The sequence below is a fragment of the Martes martes genome (assembly GCF_963455335.1).
Source record: "Martes martes genome assembly, chromosome: 11".
NCBI classification, from domain to species: domain Eukaryota; kingdom Metazoa; phylum Chordata; class Mammalia; order Carnivora; family Mustelidae; genus Martes; species Martes martes.
The window spans coordinates 10,500,767-10,514,498 of NC_137899.1; positions in this window are offsets into that span (position 1 = coordinate 10,500,767).

The following is a 13,732-nucleotide window of genomic DNA, read 5'->3' on the forward strand; positions in this document are numbered from 1 at the left end:
TACATGCGTGCCTCATGAGAAACTGACCTGTGTTTACCATTTTTCAGGGTATAACAAACACATGGGCTTTGGACATATTTAGGTTCAGATCCAGGATCTGCAATTTATTAGTTAGATGATCCTTGACACACAGCAAGTCCTCAATAAATGGTAGGTGTTGGGGGGCTGATGACAGTAAAACAGGGAGAAGCTTTAGAGATGCAGCAGGACCCCTGCAGTCTGTATGCAACTGACTCAGTTCCTCTATTTCTGCCTCTAACTCCTTCCTTCTCCTCTGCCATTTCATTTCCCTCTCTTCAGACCTTTCTTCAGGGTCCTGCAGGATCCTGGATTAAGACTTGCTTATTTGGATGACATGATACTAGAAAACCCTAAAGACACCATCAAAAAAATAACTGGAACTGATAAAGGAATTCAGTAAGGTCACAGAATATAAAATCAATATACAGAAATCCATTGTCTTTCTATACACTATGCTAAGAGAAATTAAGATAACAAGCCCATTTATAATTGCATCAAAAAGAATAAAATACGTAGGAATAAATGTAACCAAGGAGGTGAAAGACCTTTACTATACAAACTATGAAACACTGATGAAAAAAATTGAAGATGACACAAACAAGTGGAAAGATATTCCATGCTCATGGATTGGGAAAACAAACATTGTTAAAATGTCCATACTACCCAAAGCAATCTCCAGATTTAACGCGATCCCTATCAAAATACCAACAGCATTTTTCACAGAACTAGAAGAAACAATCCTAGAATTTCTATAGAAATTCTAGAATTTCTATAGAATTTCTATGGAATTTCTATGGAATTTCAAAAGACCTCAAACAGCCAAATCAGTCTTCAAAAAACCAAAACTGGATATATCACATTCCCACATTTCAAGAAAAACTACAAAGCTGTAGTAAACAAAACAGTATGGTACTACCACAAAAATAGACACATAGATCAATGAAACAGAATAGAGATCCCAGAAATAAACCCACAATTATATGGTCAATTAATCTTTGATAAAGGAGGCAAGAATATGCAATGGGAAAAAGTCTCTTCAACAAATCATGTTGGGAAAACTGGATAGCTACATGCAAAAGAATGAAACTGGACCACTTTCTTAAACCATACACAAAAATGAAATTCAAAAATGGATAAAGGGACTAAATGTGAAATCTGAAACCATAGAAATCCTAGAAGAGAGCACAGGAAGTAATAATGTCTCTGACATACACTATAGCAACATTTTTCTAGATGTGTCTCCTGAGGCAAGGGAAACAAAAGCACAAATAAACTACTGGGACTACATCAAAATAAAAGGGTTCTGCATAGCAAAGGAAACAGTCAACAAAACTAAAAGACAACCTATTGAATGGGAGAAGGTACTTCCAAATGACATATCTAGTAAAGGGTTAGTATTCAAAATATATAAAGAACTTTACAACTCAACACCAAAAAGCAAATAATCTAATTAAAAATGGGCAGAAGCAGCACCTGGGTGGCTCAGTGGGTTAAAGCCTCTGCCTTCGGCTCAGGTCATGATCCCAGGGTCCTGATCGAGCCCCGCATTGGGCTCTCTGCTCAGCAGGGAACCTGTTTCCTCTTCTCTCTCTGCCTGCCTCTCTGCCAACTTGTGATCGCTGTCTGTCAAATAAATAAATAAAATCTTTTAAAAAAAATTAAAAAAAATAAAAAATAAAAATGGGCAGAAGACATGAACAGACATTTCTCCAAAGAAGACATACAGATGGCCAACAGACATAAGATGCTCAACATCACTCATTGTCAGAGATATGCAAATCAGAACCATAGTGAGCTCAAATAAAAAACAAAAGAAAACAAATGTTGGTGAGGATGTAGAGAAAAAAAGTCTTCTTGCACTATTGGTGGGAATGTAAACTCACACAGCCACTCTGGAAAACAATATGGAGATTCCTTCGAAACACTAAAAATAGAATTACCTTATGATCCAGTAATTCCACATTTACTCAAAGAATATGAAAACACTAATTCAAAAAGATATATGCACTCCTGTGTTTATTGCAGCATTATTTACAATAGCCAAATTATGGAAGCAGCCCAAGTGTCCATCAATAAATGAATGTATAAAGAAGAAGTGGTATACACACACACACACACACACACACGGAATTAAGAGTATACTTACTGTGATGAGCACTGAGTAATGTATAGAATTGTTGAGTCACTATCTTGTGCACCTGCAACTAATAGAACACTGTGTATTAACTATACTGGAATTAAAATACAATACAGACTTGTGTGGGGCAAGAGCCCGGCTTCCATGCTTTAGCAACCCCAGTAACATAGGGAGATAACATTCCCTGCTGAGGATTCAGTAGCCCACTTCCTTCTCACCAGGACCCCATATTGTAATAGTTTCATCTCCGTTATGAGCAGAGGTTCCATGTGTAAAAGAATGATCAGTCTGACCAACTGTCAGTCTGTCTTTCCCACATCACACTGCTGCTGGGAATGGCATTCCCCTTATTGAAGTTTATGAAGTAAATTCTGGTCCCTCTGAATTTTAGGATGCCGCTTCCTGTAGCAGAGCTAACGTATCGCAGAACTGGCTTGGGTTTTTCCCTTCAGTTTTCATCCATAGTTAACAGTCGGTGGAAGTTCCAAGAGGCAATGGAATGATTAAAAGCAGGTAGAAAAATCCACCAACCAGAACATTCCTTATTAAACAATCAAGAGTAGACTGATTTCTTGCTCATTTGGATTGTCAGGGAGTCTCGGGGGAAACTTCACAGGATTACTGAACCCTTAGAAGCTCTGTTGGCCTCATTCCCTCAAGCCCTCAATGCTGTGGCAATCTGTGCATTAGAAACCGTGATACATCTGCTTCCTTGGATGGAGTTTGCAGTAGATATCCTGGACTATCTCAGGGATGTGAGAAGAGTTCTGAATGCAACAGGCACCATCCTAGAGGCAGCTTCCTCTGGGGAAGGGCCTGCTTGGCCTCCTGCTGTAATCCGTTCTGGTGTCTGCAACTCAGGACATTCCCGTCGGAAAGGATCTCCTCACACTGACCTGCGCTCCCGGGGCAGCTACTTAAGCCCACTTCTTCTGAGAGTGGGAGAACAGCTGGTCACCTTCAGGAGAGCACACCCCCGCTGCTGGCATTTTTAATACACATTGAGATTACTGAAACTGCCAAGATAAATAGTTGAAGAGTGTGTACGTCTTTACCTTCTATATTCCAAGATGACACTGAGAAGAGTTGTTCTCCATGTGGGGCAGGAGGGCTGAAAAACTGACTGAGACCCTGGACAAGTTATATGTGAATATGATCCTTGTCCTGACTGTAGAGCCTGTTGCTGCTTAGAGCTCTGTCTCCTGACCTTGCAAGATTACGTAGTGCCTTTGCTCAAACACCCTCTTGTCCTCTGCCCTGTCCCCCTCGTGATATGTCCCAACACCCTGCCTCTACCTTCCTTGGTTCCCCAGTGTGGCTCAGTCATGCTGCATTATCTGAAAGGACTTCCGTAGTCTTCATCATATTTTATTAGCCAGCCTGGCTTGAGTTCTTTCTAGAACAGCTGCTTGTGAATCTGGGGGTCACTCATTTTCCCACCTGGTCAAGTTCGTGGGCTATTCTTGAACGATGGTGGTTGTCTCCACAATGTTGAAACCCAAACACCGGTCTTACCTTAAATATTTTTCTCTTTTCGGTTGTCTCCACAATGTTGAAATCTAAACACCGGTCTTACCTTAAATATTTTTCTCTTTTCAAACAGCGGTCCTCCAACTTGAGTATGCACTTGGATTCCTTGTAGACTTCTGGCAAAATACAGACAAATAAACACTACCCCAGACCTGCTGAATCAAAATGGTCAGAGGAGAACTATTCACTCGGGTCTATTAAGAAAAATCTCCCCATCGCTCCCCCCGCGAGGATCTGACGTGACCAACGGTTACATGGTTTTTAACTATCTCTAGGGAGCAGTGGTTCTCAGACTGCAGCACACTTCAGGATCCCCAGTAGAGTTTGAAGAAACAGGAATCTTTTTATTGTTTGGGTTATGGCGTTAATCATCTGTACAAGGGAAAGGAGAATATAGGTGTCGGGGAAATCTTTCCTTCCAGGCGACGATACCTGGTCAATATGACGACTCACAGAGGAACTCAAGATGGTGGCTGTGGCACAAGGTCTAAACAAGCAAGGAGCCGAAACAAGGAGGTACACTATCGGACGCTGCACATGTGTGAAAAGTCAGCGGGCATCTGTTGATTTTTTTGCCTGCCCGGCATCTCCTCTCCTGTCTTGCGTTAAAGGAATTCTCTTATCAAGAACTTCTCCCGTGTTGTTGAAGTGGAAATGACGCCTCCTCCTTCGCTTCCCTCACGGGGTGGACCCATGAGCTAGACCCGGCCCACCATAATTCTGCATTCTCCTGTCCACAGTGTTTGGATTACAGAGAGATGTAGCATCCAAGCTGGCCAATAAGCGCTCACCCTGGATTGTGCTAGGGTTCTCAGAAAATAGGAATTCTTTCCTTCTGATATCACAGATCTGCCACTTTATAGAAAGAGGAGGGGGAGGGGGAGCGGAGGGTAGCAGGGCTGAACCGCGGACAGAGCAAGGTCAAGAAAGAACTAGAGAGGAAGTCCTCCAACTGAGCACCTACTCAGGCTTGCTTGAAGATGCCTTCTAATGTTTCTGCTTCTCAACTAGGCAGTCGGTGGGTTTTGTTTTTACTCAATCTGTTTTTGCATTAACTTTTTATCATCTCCATCCTTAAGAGTTCTGCCTAATATAGTGCATCCTCCCAGATGTCTACCATGTTATACAAATTCCTCTGCTGTAAAAAATGGGGATTTTAAAATGCACAAAGACTGAATGTGCTTTGTGTAATATTCTGTTGCACAAAAGTGTCCCACTGATCAAATACTTTGGGGTAATACACCAGATTATGTTCTTCTCCTGGGAATACATTTCACACATCAGCCTATTTAAGAACCTGAGAAGTTTTGAACTATAATTAACCATTTTAGTCTTGTAACTCAACATTTCCCCAACATATTTGATCACAGACTTTTTGTGTGTGTGTGTGGAACTTGCTATCCAATATCCGTGGTTTTTGTTTTACTTCTGTGATGAATTTCAGGTCATTTTGTATGGTCCATAGATGAAGTGTTACTCTTAGGTATAAACCATTCCTCCAAAAAACACATTATGTCTGTTACAGAACAAATACTACATGAAATTAAAAGGCATGTGGCCTCCTTCCCGGAAGGATCTCTCTATAAATAGCACTCTGGTTTAGCTTTGACTATGAAAGATTAAGTGGTGTGATCAAAGTTAGGAGTAAAAGAAGACTTTCTTTGATTTGGGAAGAGGTCTATATTTACTTAGCACTAGCCTTTCTTTCTGATAACAATTTTGGACCTGGGCCTCAAAATCTCCCTGGTAGGGTGAAGGGGCTCCACGTGGAGAGGGTCTCCGTAAGCCTGCAGAGATAGAACATGGTCTAAAGATCATCACTTTTTAGTCAAAAAGCAAATACGTGAAGTGAGGTTAGGAGGAGGAGCCAACAAGAGACACGTCCTCTCTTCATATCCCTGGAGGTCCAAGGCCAATCTTCTGATTCCCATGCACTCTGATACTGTTAGCTACTTTTAAAACAAACAGAAAACTAACTCAGATAAGAAAATATACTCATGAGTCTCACTCCAGTATGGTCAGGTTTTGTCTTTTGGGAATTTGTACAAAGTTCTGGCAAGACTGGATTTCTAAGTAATGGTGTCTAACCGTCATGCAGATCTGCCAGCTTCCCCAGGTCCCCAGGGCTACCAGCAGATACTAGAATGTCCTCTACACTGCTCTTGTGACCTCCACCAAGCTCCAGGTACTGGCACTTCTGTTCAATCTTTTTGCTCAAACAAGCTTCTCCAAACAGACCCTCCTACTGTCACTGCCTTCCGCCATCTTGGCCGCTGCCTCACTGAACACAAACACCTGACCAGACCAGAGTTCCCCCGTTGTCAAAACCTCATGACGTGACATGGCACTGAGAGGGGAGATGTCCCTCTCCCTTTCAGTCCTGTGGCTTTGCCCTGCCCCCTTCAAAGAGCTCCCAGAGCAGCACTGCATTGACTGATCTCTTAAACAGATGGTAGTCAAAAAACTCAGAAGAAGAATTTTCATCCCGGATTTCATTAGGATGAAGGAGAGAGTCCTGGGGAGTTGTGATTGGAGGACACAGTCATTACTGAAATTGAGCCGTGTGAAGAATGCTCTTCCGAGGCAGTCAACGCCTTCTTCTTGGGGCCCAGTTTCCTGACTCTGTCTTGCTTCAACCTGGAGTTTTCCAAAGATGTTCTTCAATCCCCATAAAAATTTATAAGCCATGTACTCTGTGTCAGAACTACTCTGCTCTACTCTTGGATCCTTAAAGCTGAAAGACAAAGACAATATGTAAATGAATGGACAAGACTGTTCCAATAAAACTTTTAGAAAAGCAGGGGCAGGCTGGATTTGATCTGTGGGCTACAGTTTGTCAACCTCTATTCTATGTGATAAAAATATTTCAAGATCTTCCTTCTTTGAAGTGCTAATAAAATGTTTACAAATCCATTTTCTTGAACTACATATTGAAATAAAGCATTTAATTGATATTTTCTTTTGTTGTTGTTGTTATTTTTGGTCTTCCATTAAAATGTTCAATACTTTATAATTAGGAGCTGTTGAGACATGCCTTTAAGGTCTCACACTAGAGGTAATTTGGAAGCCTGAGATACAAACTGTCTGGGAAGTGTTTATTTAACTCAGTCAGATTGCCAGAGCGGAGCAGGTATTTCTCAATCTCTCTCCCAAATATGGAAGATAAATACAGCCTCAGCTCCACTTTGTGTGCACACGAGCAGGCAGCAGAAGAACCCGATTCCTTCAGGTCTGAAATGCCTGTTTGCTGCCTCACCCCAGCCCATCACGGAAGCACAGTTTTAAGGCCCAAGTTTACTCTGTGTCCACTTCCCACGGGGGACCCAAGACGGCACTGTAAAATCGTCTGTTCCCCCTTTGCCTGCTGCTCTGTCTCCTTCTCTCTTCCGCTCCTCATCCCACCCGTTTCTAACTAGCCCTTAGGAGTGTAGCTAACTATCTGGGCCAATTCAAAATTTAACTTATCTTAGTTTAGAAAAAAGACATGCAGAAGTAAAGGAAGGTACACTACAGAGTCGTAGGAGACGATCTCAAGGTTGGAGAAGTATTTCATCTTCTATTTCAAGAATCAGTTCCACATCCTTCCCCTCATCCAACAAGCAGGTATGGAATACCCAGCATGCGTCAGGTCTGAGCTTGGCGTTCCAGGCCAGATAGCTCGCTTAGACATCTAGATTTTGCAGCTTAAGGAACCACCCACAGTTTTGTGAATTAGGACAACAGACATCGTTTTCATTACTTTATGCATGATTAAAAGGCCAGATAGGCTTGTAAGCAAACACAGCCCACTGGTGATGCTGCTCGTGAAACCACAAGAAGGAAAAGTGAAAACCATCACCAAGGAATTAGGAATGTAATTTCACCGAGCAGTGATAGTAAACAGTACTTTTTGTTTCCCCAAATATCCACTGAAAGGAAAAGGAGCTGGAAAGGGGCAGAAGAACATCCTGGAGGGCGCCTGTTGCAGTTCTCCAGGGGCAAGGCTGGCCGGGCTGCTGTCTGCACAGTTCCTCACCCTGCGGACACCAGCCCGGGTGTGCTCATGGGGACAGAGGGGCCCGCCAGCAGGAGAGCAAGTCCCAGAGCGCAGGTGCTTTCTGAATCTGTTTGCATCACTTACGCACTTGTCGCATCCACCAAAGCCCTGGCCAAGGGGTGGAAAAATCGACCTCTTCTCCTGCGGGCCAAGTCCCATTGAGAACTGGTGGCATAGATGGAGGTGGGGGGTGGGGGGTGGGGCATGAGCACATGGGGGCTGTTGTCGGAATGATCTAACCCAGCCAACGAGCTCTCTTCTGCAAGCCCCTGAGTGCACATCCTCCCCTCCTTGTTTTATTTCCTCCTAAAAAAGTATGAGAAAAGGCTCTGCTGGCCCATGAGCCCTGATTACTTCTGATGGGTACAAAAGAGAGGGCCGGCTGCTGACGTGCCAGCTCATGTAACCATGATGTAACCCAGAGTCCTTACAGAACAGTTTGCGGGAGTATATTTGGGTGAAATTACAGTTTTTTACATCGTAGAGCTGTTGCATGGGGAAAAACAAGGAATGAAAAGTTCTGGAAAGAACATACCCTTCCCTGCCCTTACTCTGAGCCCCAGAGCCAACCTGGGGCTTATAGATGAACCCACTATTTGGAGAATGCCTTTTCTTCCTTCTGGATGTTGGTTATAATGGGAGAAAAAAAATCACCCTTCTTTCTGGACCTGGTGGAAATCAGCATGCCGCAAAGTCAAATGCACACAATTTTTAAGATAACGTTGTGAAAATGAGGTCATTGATCCTCTGTGTATTTTTTTTTTTTTTTCGCAGACATGCTGCATCCCCCAGACCCAAGAGCCATGCCAGAGAGAGCCATGCGCATCTACCCTGGCATGAGGGTCAAGTGGAGATTGAGCAGTACAGCAGGTGAGCATGAGCTTGCAATGCTGGAAACCTGGTGGCTGTTTTCATTACAATGACGAAGTTCAGGCCTCTTCTGAACACCCGGATTTTCACTTTTTGCTGGAACCAGCCCTTCCAGTTAGGTTTCTAGAACTACTTGCTCCTACTAAGTGTAGGCAGGAGACCACACAACAAAACAAAGTAGACAAGTCATGTTTGGGGTTCAGGGGAGGGAGAGAGAGTGAGAGGGGCTGTCGGTCCGGGGCTGTCAGTCCTGGTCTGCCCAGGAAAGAAGAAGCCACTTCCAGTCTGTCACACAGAGGGGCTCATGCATGGAGCCGTTTTCACACGCAGCGGAAGCCGAGAGGCGGCCAGACGAAGACGCCACAGTCAGAGGTTCACAACAGGCAGCGGCTGCTCGCACCCCAGCGCTGGAGAGCACTTCAGAGAAGGCAGGCCGGCAGCCAGAGCCCCGGCAGGCCTGGGAGCCCCAGGAGCCGCCCTCACAAGGCCTGGCTGTGCGGGGGGGCTGGAGTCGTGGGGCTGTGGGACGGAGGCGCTGTGTTCTCCTGTCCCCCAGCCAATGCCCCACGGGGCGGCCCCGGGGGGAGCGGCTGCCAGGAGCCCCCTGCTGTTGACCCTCAGAGCCCCCACTCTCCCCAGACCCCGGGGCTCCCCAGGGTGGGCCGTTCACGCCTGATGCAGGACTCCTGGTGGGCAGCTTCTGCCAAAGGTCTCTGCACCAGCGCAGGACGCTCAGACTGCCCTTGGAGGCGCTTCCTGCCCGTCCTTTCTGCCGCCGCTCTTCTGACGTGTGTGGGACGGACTGCAGTCAAAGCTCTCTCTGTCCCCTCGCTCTCTCTGGCCTTTATCCATCACTACCATTCCCACCCCCCCCCCCCCCATAAATAAATCTCTGGCATGTCTGATTCCATCTTGGTGTCTACTTCTCAGGCGACACAAGCTGATAAGCCCCTCCCCGTCTGTCTTGCGGTGGAAGAGGAGGCACAGCTGCTCCTCCCACAGACTTGACCATGAACACGGCTTTCTCCTCGCCTCCGACAAGGCAAGGCTCTCTCCTTCTCAAGTCCTGGCCTCCACTGCCCTCTGAAGCCCTGATCTCCCTCCTTTCTCCATCACTCTTATCCTTCTCTCTCGAGTATCCCCAGTCCCACCCTCTCCGGTTCTTCCCCAGTGAAGCCCCATCCATCCCCAAGTCCCTCCTCTCAGTCCCCCGTCCCTTTCCAGCTTTCCAGCTCTCTCGCCCTCCTTCTCACAGCCAGGAGCCTCCGGTGGGCACTGGACACACTAACCGCCTCCATCTATGTGGCAAGGTGCTCACTGCACCCAGGGGAAAAAACAGAAAACCCCCCACACCCAGGTACCTGCGGGCCCCTAGTCAGTAAGTCCAAGGTAGGCGTATGTTACCTCAGACTCCTTATATTTCTGTCCTTACATTACTTCCACACATCCAACCTCTTCGGAGCATTAGGCAACTCTTAGCTGTGCCTTCCTTTGCTGGAAACTCCTTTTTCTCTTCATCTGGGGGCACATTTTTCTTTAGTTCTAGAACTAGTCTCTCCTGACAGAAGGAATTTTTTTTGAGTTAATAAATAAGCTATTCTGCTTTAAACCTATTAAATGTCTGCCTATATGTAATGACACTATTTTTTGCTCAGGACATCATATTCTTGAAGATAATTACTGACCATTTATAATGAATATATTTTTAGTATACACATTTTAGTTTTATAGTTGGAATTGTGCATCTTAATTCTTAGGCTTGCTGAAAAAAACTGTCCAATTAATCCTCAAATCATAGATCTAAGATTAATGGATAGAAGGTATAAATAAATTATATCGTCTTAAGAATGGAGCCTATCCCCATAAGGAATGGGATGAGGTGTGGTTCCCACCACTACAGTTATCTGGGTGTAAATTAGATTAAAAAATCATATTTGGGGTAGACTCCTCAGTTGATACTTAAGGCTATTTCTGAAACATCAGTAAAATTTTGATTCTGATGATTTATACACTTACATCTCATAAACGTATAATTTTAGGCCTGAAAAATATCTTAGGAGTTAAGATAGGAGCAGAATCTCAAGGTTGAAACCTTGAGGATATTCATCTATGAGCTCTTTGGCATGTTTGGTTGAATAGCTACAATTTTTATTATTTTAAGAGAAAGTAGACTTCTTTTTAAGGAGATTAAGTTGTTTTCCATTTAGGATATTTTAAAATGATTATCTTTGAATAATAAGCTTCTAGCATATTACAGATTGAAGTAGCTTTGCATGAACCTCAGCTAGTTTTGCCTACAGCTCTTGACTGAATGTCCAGTAGGCAATTAGTGGGGTATGCCCTTGGGTTGTTGTCCAGCCATACCAAAACCATAAAGATGCAAAGTTCGTCTTCGGTTCCCTCTTTCTGCCCAAGCCCTCTGCGCCCTTCCTTTTCCAGTGCTTTCATGCTTTTACTTTGACCCCCTGACTTCTCCCCTTGGATGCCCAGTCTGGAACCACTCTTCTGGTTGGGAGGGGGCAAGCCAAGGGGCATATGCCAGGTCACCTGTTTCTGCAACAGACTAGACTGGTCTGCGGAGACAGATCTTAGACAACACACGTGTACCTTTAGGTACAGGTGTCACTTCTGAACAGTCTTCTCCCACATTCACCATTTCTGGAGAATTTCTGACAGTCTTTTCCTTCCTCCCTTCCTTTCCCTTCTTTTCCCTTCCCCTCCCTTTCCTCCTCTCTCTCTCTCTCTCTTCATTATAATTTACAACACTGGGGCTCTGGGAAATAATGACAGGACCTTTTCAATTCCTGTCGAGCCATCCTTTCCTGATTTTGTTATTCCATAGTATGTTAGCTTCAGGTTTATCCTGCAGATAGATAAAAGTACATAAGCAAAAAACAAAACAAACCAAAAAAAAGGAACAGATGGCAAAGGTTGGAGAAATTGACCAATGGTACGCCAGTAAATAACTTAATTCTACATCAGCTAAAATCACCTCTTACAGCCTCAATATTCCAGATCTTGCTCAATCACTCCTCTCTTATCTAAACTACCTGCTATATTCCCATTTCCTCAGGGCTCTGCTAAATGAATTGTTATCTAATTTCTGAGAAATCATTTCATTAGAGTATTAATGCTCTCCATTATTTAACATATTATCCTCTGGCAGATAATATTTGCATTTTGAGAGGCACCTTCTGTGCCTTAATCAGAATACTGAGCAATATGTTAATTTTAGGTGCCACGTCAAATCTTCCAAAGACATATATCTGCCCATTAAATCTTAGAGGGAGCCACCCATGCTTAGTGCTGTGCCAACTTATGGTTTCCATCACCAGGGAGTTTTTAACTAATGCTGGGCAAAAGATTCCAAAAAGGTTAAATTCCAGATATAGTTGATGGAAGGTGCTCAGTGAGGGACCTGTTTTAGATTCGGTGGCCACAATTTAGTTTTTTTATGTCATACTTAATGGCTGTGTAACCCTGGGCATATTATTATCTCTGTTTCTTTCTCTAAAATGGTTCTTATCCTGACAAAATAAAATAAAATACAAAATAATATAAAATAAAACCCCACCACCATTAGAATTCACCACAAATTAATTCTTACTGGTTGAAAATGCTCCAATGAGAAACACTATAAATCTGAAATAATTTTCAGCTATGCATTATGGTGGGATTTAGAAAAGTTGTCCTTTTGTTGATGACGCAAAAGTGGCATATAGGACGCCTAATGACAAACACAGTGAGGGCTGGACACTGGAGAGCTGGCCTGGTTTGTTACTTGACATGCCCTCCTTTCCCCCTAACTAGTTAATTCATCTTTTGTTTACAGAATCCTTAGCCTTTGTTTATACTTTAAAGGCAACAGATTTTTATTTAGTTCCCAAGGCAATAGTGCCAAGAGGAAAATAAGAAGAAGGTGCCCTGAAGGTGGCATTCCACCTTTAAAGGGCAGACCAGACTTTCTCAATGTCTTAGAGGCTGAACTCTCAGCAGATTATTTTAAAGAGGGCAGCATTGTCTACTTTGCCCCAACCTAGAAAACAGCAAGTTATTTGCTCTCCAAGGGTGACCATTTTTTTCTTAAACAAATAGAGATAATTGTCTATTTAATTTATGACTTGGGGCAAGTCACTTATTGCCTGAAAATATTCATTGGAAGAGCCTGGCATTTTTAAATTAAAATACACTGTAATTTGGGTTACAATCCATCATTTCTTTTTAATCCAATCATCTTCTTTCATTTTTATATAAACAATTTTGATGGAAAGTATATATTTAAAAAAAAAAAAAAAGCTCCTTTCCCAACTTCCTTCTAAATGACCTATTGCAGACCCAGAAAAACATAAACACTCATAACGGCAGAGAAAACTGGAAGTTGCAAACAGCCAATTGCCAGAATCTGGGAGAAATGTGTGCTAATTATGAGGATATGATAAGTAGTTTCAAGGAAGGGGCACTTGATTGGGCTAGCGGCCAAGTGGTGAGTGTCTGAGATTGGGTTCTTTGAGGCTGGAAGCAGGAAGAAGAGAAAACCCCAATTAAAGCAACACAAGACATCATGAAGTGGAGAAACATTCCAAATCAGAGCCTTCTAAGAAAAAATAAGGTTTCTATACTTGTAACAACTGGTTTTGAATTAACAAGCACATTCACCAGATTCTTACACAGAACACAAAAACGTTGAAAGTAAAATAAAAAAAATTGATAATCTGGACTTCATGAAAATTAAAGTTTTTGCTCATCACATCAGAAGATGCCATGAAAAGATAAAAATACGAGTTACAGACTGAAGAAAATATTCCCTTATATACATATGTCTATATAAATATATATATGGACAAAAATCTGAACAATTACTATGCAACCTAAGATAGACAAATGGCTATTATACATGCTCATTAGTCAGCAGGGAAATACAAACTAAAACCACAATGAGATACAATTCCACATCATTTGGAATAGCTAATATTAAAAAGAATGACCACACTAAATGTTGGTGAGGATGTGGAGTAACTGGAAACTACTTTAGAAAGCCTCTGTCCTTTTTTTTTTTTTTTTTTGAAAGCCTATATGTCTTTACAAAATTTAAATGTGTATCCACCCTATGCTCCAGCAATTTCATTTCTAGGTATTTG